This window comes from Anas platyrhynchos, chromosome 18, assembly GCF_047663525.1.
Source record: "Anas platyrhynchos isolate ZD024472 breed Pekin duck chromosome 18, IASCAAS_PekinDuck_T2T, whole genome shotgun sequence".
Taxonomy (NCBI): domain Eukaryota; kingdom Metazoa; phylum Chordata; class Aves; order Anseriformes; family Anatidae; genus Anas; species Anas platyrhynchos.
Window position 1 is genome coordinate 3,600,770 of NC_092604.1, and position 8,386 is coordinate 3,609,155.

The window sequence follows — 8,386 nt, forward strand, 5'->3', positions numbered from 1 at the left end:
CATGCCCTGATTGCCACAACTGTGCCTGTCTTGGAGCCACCTGTCAGCTGTGGGTTCAGAAGCTCTGGGCTGGGGATGGGCACCTGGAGCCGGGCGCTGTGCCAGCCACACAGTGTGGGCACCCCAGGCTGTTCCCCCTCCCTGCTGCTGTGTCCTTGGTGGGGGAAAATCCATCTGGAGGCACGGATCTGCTCCAGCTCACATGAGTCTGGGGGGCCTGGCACGGGGGGTTCCCCTGGTGCCACCCTCCCAGCATGCTCGCAGACCTCATTGAGCTGCACAGACCCCTGTAGAGCCAGCAGAGCAGCTCACCAACAAAGTCCTGCCCTCCAGGTGTCCCTCCCACCAGCCACTGCTTTTTCCATCTCTGCACAAGCCTCTGAATTAACAAGAGCCACACAAGAGCATCCTAACATTGAGGTGCCCTTGCAGTGTTCATGGGTGCCTGCAGCAGCCACACACAAGCGGAGCTGTTGCTCCTGTCTCAGAGCTGCTGCTGGGTGACGTGCCCGGGGCTGCAGCATTACCCCTGATCACAGCACTGTGAGCTGCTGCTCCTGGTGATGGGTGAGATCAGAGATCAGGCAGGAAGGAGGCATCCAGGCTAGGTACCATCCAGGGTATTTCCTTATGAAGAAACTGCTGCTAAAATTAGGGAGAGGAGGGGAGGGGTATCTGTTTAATCTGTCAGCAGTTATTGGTTGTAATAATCACGGACCTCCCTAGACCCCAGTGTGGTTAGCTGCACAGGAAACCTTCCCACCCCCCTGCTGCATGCTGCTTCCCAAAAGTCCCATCTTCCAGCTAAACACTTGAATTTCTGCCAGGCGCTGAGCTGGGGCACCTGCCCTGTGTGTGGGCTGGCCCTGGTGCTGAGCGTCCTGTGGCACTGGGATGGGGCTCAGTGCAACAACACCTGCATCCTGAGACTGATGCTGTCAGTGAAAATACCAGGACTTTGATACCGAGGGGGCAGCTGGTTGAGCACCAGTGCTGTGGTGATGGGCTGGGAGCTGTGTGCTGTGGAGCAGAGGAATGGGCTGTGAACCATGTTGAGGGATGCTCCCAGAGGTCGGGACTGCTCCCTGCTCACGGCTGCCTTGCCAGGAGGTGAGAGCAGGATGTGGTTGGGTGTCTAGGATCTGGCTCACCAGAGCCCCAGCCACAGCCTCTCCTCTGGCCCTGGGTGTCCTGAAGCTTTTTCTTTCCTGAGAACAGAGAAATGAGGCTGAAGCACCCTTAGGGCAGGATTTTCCCTTTCACCTGTGTCACAAGTGCTGGGAGACAGCATGGAAGGAGGCTGAGGTGAGCTGATCTGGCAGGGTTTGATTTCCTTCATTCAACATTCAACAGGGCCATAAGGAAACAAGCCAGAAGGTGGAACGATGACGTGGTGGAGGTTTCCCTCAGCATGCCTGTAGGCTATCTGCGGGAGACCAGGAATCTCTTGGGCCCTGGGAGGTCTCCCTCCAGCTGCCAAACTGGTTTGGACAAGGGCAGCTGGGCTGTGATGGAGCCGCTCCCCTGCCATGGTCCACGTCCCTCCTCCCCTGCTTGGTGGTCCCACATCGCCAGGCGGTGCTGCTGCAGCACCTCGCTCTCTGCAGAGTCTCAGCAAAACTTCTGAGCTGCTGCAGGGAGGGCACCATTTCTGCAACCTCCCATACAAACCTCTCCTCCTCCCTGTGCCACCCCACCCCAGCTGCTCCCCTCTGCACTGTCAGCCCTCACTGCACACTTCTCATCACATCATTCCAAGAGTGGTAATGCAAAATGGACCTATGCTTTCAACCAGAACTTTGCCAGCATTAAATTATTCTATAAAATTATAGGTGGAGACCTAGGATTGTCAGTCATGAACCTGGGGACTGCAGCAGCCCAGAGCACCCATGTCAGGACAAAGACATTGGTGCTGTGTGCTCACAGGGTGACATTTTGCTTTTGCCCATATTGGACAAGGACACCCCAATCCACCTCTGCATCCCATGATCCCAAAGGGTGAATGATCCATTGTTTTTTTCCTTTCCTGGATACCTTCTCCTGTTTGTTAGAACCTTCTGAAATCTGAAAGATGGCCCCAAGGACACGATCATCCTCTCCTAGCAGGGAGCCACCAGCATGTCCCTGTGCATCCTCTTCATCCCTTTGGCCAGATCACAATTATAAACAGTGCTGCAAGGCTGCCTTGTTTGAGCTCCAGGCAGCCCCACTCACTTGTACAAACCACTGAAAACAGCTGTGCAGGCTCCTTGTGACTATTTTTCTTACAGTTACAACCCAAAAGAGCAAAAAATCTAATAAAAATGAAGCTACAGGACTCTTTTATTTCCTGAGGGGGTGTCACTCATAAAAGAAGGATGCCACATTGGATTTGCATGGTTTCTTGACAAACCGAGATGAAACACTACTTCTCTCTTCATTTTCTTGGGACACTCCAATAACGTTTTGACTGCCTGTCCCAGTACTCCCAGCAGTTCAAAGCTGAGCCACCAGGGCTGCAATCTGCCATTTCCTATGTGGAGGTAAAACACATCCCAAGCACAGGAGCTTATTGAAAACAAAACAAAGCTAATTTATGGGGATTCAGAAAGAGGTGGGAAGCTGGATGGCAGCAGGTGGGAGCCATGAGGGAACCTGCAGGCAGGGCTCTGTGGTTGCTGCTGGCAGGGCTGTGCTGTGTTTCTCTTGTTTTCCTGGTAGGACAGAGCTGGTGCCAAGCCTCTTATCGTGGTACAGGGAATGTGCGAGATAGCTGACCACACTGGTACCACATCCCAGGCAATAATTTGGTGCTGGGCTCTCACCACATGGCCCAGGTCCTGCTGGTGGAGGAAGAGACCAGAGGACCTGCCCTGCTGCAAACACTGCCTTTGCCACCCTAAACTGCCATCCTGGCTCTCCCAGGATGCAGGGATGCTGCAGCTGTGATATGCCGGGTGGCACCAGACTTCCCTTTAATGTTTGAGGGCCTTAAATAAAAAGGGAGGAAAGTAGAAAAGCAGACTGAGAGCACAGGATGGCGTGGGAACCACACCAGCAGTGGAGGTGGGCAGCGTGTTCCAGGCAGCTCCAGGGGCAGAGGAGAACCCGTGGAGATTTCTCCTTCAAAGCACAGAAGCTGCTCACAGAGCCCTGGTTATAGGGCCGGGACACTGCTGAGCAGCCTGCAGCAGGGGGGTTTCCAGCTCTGCTCTGCTTTTAGTGTCTCTCCCCACTGAAATGGCTGCTCAGGCTGCAGCCTCCAGCTGCGCCCAGCAGCCCACAGAAGCCCCCAGCACCAGCAGCAGCAGCGGTGGGGTTGCAGAGGGGCTGATCCTGCCCCAGCTGTGACTTGCCCTTGGAAGAAACTCCTGCACCACAAGGCACCGTGCAAACCTCTGGAGTGATCCAAGCATCAGAGCCAGCACAGAGAAGGCTCCCAGGCCATGGTGATTTGAAACATGTTTCAGCTAATTTAGCAATAAAAATCTAAGCTGCACTTGCAAGAATTGACATTTCCTTAAAGATATGCATGGATGAGAGCTGGATATGGAGTTAATGTTTTGGCTGTGAATCCTTTCAGCATGTGAAAGTTACCAAAGCCACGAGAAAAACCTGAATGAACGCACTGCTGGAGATGTACATCAGAACCTTCCTTCGCTGAGTGGCACCCGCCCAGCCCATGGCCAGCAGCCATGCATGGGTGCTTGGGGTGCACCCAGCCTGGGCAGCCCCAGCCCCTGCCCGCAACCAGCAGCTGCTGGGTCCCTGCAGCTCAGCTCATCCCAGGGAAGGCCACAGAAACCAGCCGGGTTAATGATATGTTCTGGGCTTGCCAAAGTCAGCCACTAGCCAGGAAAACATGTAATTCCCACTCCTGGCAACCATGTATTGTCTATACACACGTGGTAAAGCAGGATGATCCTTCCTGATCTTGGTGCCTCACTCCTGACTCTACAAACATCTGAAAGCTGCTCCACCACCCCTGGTTTCCTTCCATGCATGCCTTGGCCACAGTCCCCCATCATTCAGAGCAAAGATGCAGGCACAGACTGGTGAGTGGGGTGTACATCCTTTGACGGTGGGAAGGGAGGCATCTAACCAACTCCTGAGCACCAAGGGGTGAACTTGCCCTCAGTTCTGGTCATAAGTATCCAAGGATTAAATGACAATGTCAGACAATCATCCAGTCATCCAAGGATTGACAACCAAGGATTCATCATCCAAGATGACAACCTACAGACAACATCTGGTATGGGCAGTGTGGGACAAGAGTCGGTGAGACTGGCCAGGGTCAGCTGGAAAGGGAACCACTCCAGTTAAGGGCTTCTTTCTGAGCAACTGATGGTTTTGCCTAAGCTGTCTTTTGCTGGCACATGTGAAAATGAATGGTTGAAAGAAATAAATCATCCAGGCTTGCCACCAGGATTGCTAATCCTCTGCAAAGAGCATTGCAAAAGGCTGGATAGTTTCAAGCACAGAGAGCATCTGATGGAGATGCTTTAGCAAAGGCTTTGTTCCACCCACAAACCCCAGTCTCTGGGGTGAAAGAGGTGAGGCAACCCTAGGCAGGAGCTGCTGGGAGCCCCGGGTGCACGGCTTGGCACCACTGCTGCAGCCTGGCCAGGAGCCGCAGGACCTCACAAGGGCATACTTACAGGAGATGAATGGAGATATTTGAGATAGTCATGCTCAGCCTCAAAGCCCAAATGAAGTTAGGCCTTTTGTTCCCATTGCCCTCAGGAAACACAGCAAGGGTCCAGCCCAAGCCTTTTTGGCAGACGTCGTTGTTCCTGATGCGAGTTCTGAGCACTAGGGCTGGATGGACAGACAGCAGCAGAGCTGCAGGACTGCTGGAGCCTGGTAGAGGTGAGGGTGGTGGTTGCTGGGTGGCTGGGCAGTGCTGGATAGTTCTCCCTCATGGCCCTGGTGCATCTTACCTAGGTTATTGGGGTTTTGTCCTTGTGAGAACTGGAGGTGGGAACAGGCTGACTAATGGCATCTTCATTCCCTGTTCCCTTGACCTTTCCACACTGTCTTTGGGGCAGTTAGCAACTGCTCCCAGTTAGTGTCAAGACTTGGGCTTATTTCTGGGGCAGCTCCAGCCATCTCCGCATGGCAGAACAACTCTGGAGGACACAGCCCACCTCATGGACACAGGGCTCAGTCCTCAAGCTGTGGCCATGGCACTGAGGGTGCTCCACATCTCCCAGTTTGTCTGTGCCAAGCCAAAGGCAGCCCTCAGCCATGTCCTTCTCCCACACCATCCTCCTCATACACCCCAGAACATGTGGCTGCTCATCTCACAGCCTTGCCCTCAGGCAGTGGCTTCTGCTCCCACCAGCCCTGGGCAAGGCAGGACGCTGCCCAAACCACAGCACAGGCATCCTGCCAGGGATGCAGCTCACAGCTCCTGACTGGGAGCCACCCAACGCATTGTGATGTTAAAGCCACAACCATACTGAAAAGTTTCCCAGGTGCTTCCTGCATCAAAATGCAGGTGGAGATGGAGGTCTCTGGCACCACCTATTCCCAGCTGTCTCATTTGGGACCCCTCTTATCCCTGCAGTACCTCTGGTCATGTTGGACATTCATCCCCGCTGTGTGTGAAGCCCAACTGAGGTGTCCCAGGCTGGGCTCTGCTCTGGAGATGCCATATGGGCATGACAGCCCCAGCCACGTCTCCCTCCCATGTGGTCATCCCCACATGGAGGGGGGCAGCCAGGGCTGGTGTTGTCCCTCCCACAGCTCCCCCACAGGGCCAGGAGGTGCCTGGGCTGCTGGGGGCTCCTTCCCCACACCCTCAGGTGCATGGTGCTGCATCTGCAGGACCAAACCGGGAGCATCCCCCAGCATGGGCTTTCCACCCCGGAGCTTCATTTGCTTTGGGAATGGCCCAGCTGGCAACAACCCACAGCTGCAGCAACAAAAATAAACCCAGGGGTTAGATTATTATCTTTGCCAGAGCATATCCCAGCATGATGAAAGAGTCTGTCAGCCCAAGCCCTGAGGAGCCCTCCTCCCTGAGCCAGGACTCCTGCACCAAGCTGGGAGAGGTGCCAGGGGCTGCCCCTCCAGCCCATGCTGGATGCACCAGGACTTCATGGGGGATGCTTCCAGAAGCTTCCACGCCTGGTCCACATCATCCTGGCCACAGGGACATGAAACCCTGAGAAGTTTTGCTGCAGGACTTGGTGCCCCTGGGCAGAGTGTGACTCCTTGGGGCAAGGATCAAGTCCTGGGAAGCAAACTGGCTGGTCCAGGCTGCCAGGTGAAGTCCACCACCCCCCACTTCACACGGAGCACTCACACCCCCACTGAGGGCAGCACCCACACGCCATGGCTCAGCCCTGTGCCACCCCTGTGTCCCCAAATGTACCTGGGAGCTTGCCTGGCCTCGGAGAGCAGGGCTGGGGGATGTGCAAAATGCAGGACAAGCTGCTTGCAGGTGAGCTCAGAGGCATGCGGGTGGACATGGCATTGTCCCCCATGTCACACACCACGCCCTGGTGACATGGCTAGCTTGGGTCTGACGGGCCTGGGCGAGCCCCACCACCAGGCAGCAGCAGGAAGCTGCCCTGCTCCTCTGCACAGCGTTACAGCGAGGCTGTGGGATGCAGTCACTTGTCTGATCTTTATTGGTGTGCCCCTTCCTCGGGTTAATTAGCTGGGAGAGCCCTGGGAGCCCAAAGGCAGCCTCCCATCCCCAGGGGGATGCAGTGAGTTCCCTCTCCTGACTCAGAGCCTCCTCCTGCTCCCTGCCCCTCCATATCCCACCATGGCCTCCATCCTGTTCAGCACTAGCCCTTGGCATCCTTCAGCAGACACCAGCAATGCCACTGCCTGCCCCAGCCTCACTCCCCCATCCTCACACCATCACCCCTGGCCCTCATCCGCCCTAGACCCACATGAGTGACCCTGTGGCTGCAGGTGACACAGTGCCTGTGGCCCGTGCACTCAGAATGACTTGTCACATTGTGGACACAGCCACAATTTGGGGACACAGAGCATGGGGGTGAACCCAGCAGCATGAGTTGGAAGAGGACCAGAAGCAGCTGCCTGCTTCCTCCCAGGTGACGTGACCTTGGTGTGCCATAGCTTGACACGAGTGAGCCATGGCCGGCTCCGAGCAAAAGGACCAGAGGCGTGCTTGGGGACATTGTGGCTGCACCTGGCTGGCACAGAGCCCTGGAAAACCACATCACAAGGTGACACAGGAGTGGAGGAAACTGGTCCCTGTGCTTGAGTCCCGGAGCCACCTAAGGGTTTACAAGGAGTGAGCAAAATGGGTGCTCCTCTCCTGTGCTTTCAGTGCTGGATCCTAATGCCAGTTTAGCACAGGCCATTGAGAGTCACTGGGGACGTCAATGCAGGTGCCACCTGACCGGAGGCTGGTGGGGAGCAAGGCACACCACACACCAGGGGCTAAGCCCCTGCATGGCCCAGTTGGGTAAAAGTCCACAACGACTTGGATGAGACAGCATGAAAGAACAGCCTTCATCACTGTGTTGGATTTATGTAGCAAGGGTTTGGTAGTGGGGGGGGGGGGGGGGGGGGGGGCGCTGCAGGCATGGCCTCTGTGAGCAGAGCCCAGCAGCTGCCGCAGGTCAGCTCAGAGCCGGATCCAGATGGCTCCAAAAGGGACCCACTGCTGGACAGAACTGAGCCATGAGTGAAGCTGGTTGGGCCTCTGGGAGAACAGATTTTAGGAAGGGAAAACAAAAAAAACAAAAAACCAAACCAAAACAAACAAACAAACAAAAAAAAACACAACATTGTGCTACAGCAGGTGAGAGAGAGGAATAGGAACCAGCCCTGCAGCCCCCCAGGTCAGTGCAGCAGGAGGGCAGGAGGTGCTGCAGGCACTGAAGCAGAAGTTCCCCTGTGACCTGTGGAGAGGCCCTGGTGGAGAAGGTAGATCTTAGGAGAGCCCCCAAAAGGGGACTTGTGGTGGAGCAGTTTTCTCCTGACAGATGGACCTCATGGTGTGGAGCCCCAGGCCCCGCTCAGCCAGGGCCCACTCAGCACCAGCAGGCCCAGCTGCATGAGTAAGGTGTGAAGAGCAGCCAAAGCCCACGCTAACCACTCCCTTCTGTACAGCAGCAACCTCCTTCTCTCATCCTGGGAACCCGTGGGCACAGACAGGCACAACTCCTGTGTGCTCTGTAGCTGCTCATCACGCCATGCAGACACAGCCTCCGGTCTCAGCCGTGCCATGTGTCTGGCTGGTGCCGTCTGTCCACACCGCTGCACGTGTAGGCTGCCTCGTCCGCACGTCCTCAGCAGCTCCGGGTGGACCATGCAGGGCTGCGCTGCTGTGGTGGCTCAGGATTTGCATCCTGGGGACATCAGCAGCAATGACTCCACGAGGGGGCTTTCACGTCTACCTCAGCAGTGCTTTAGCTCA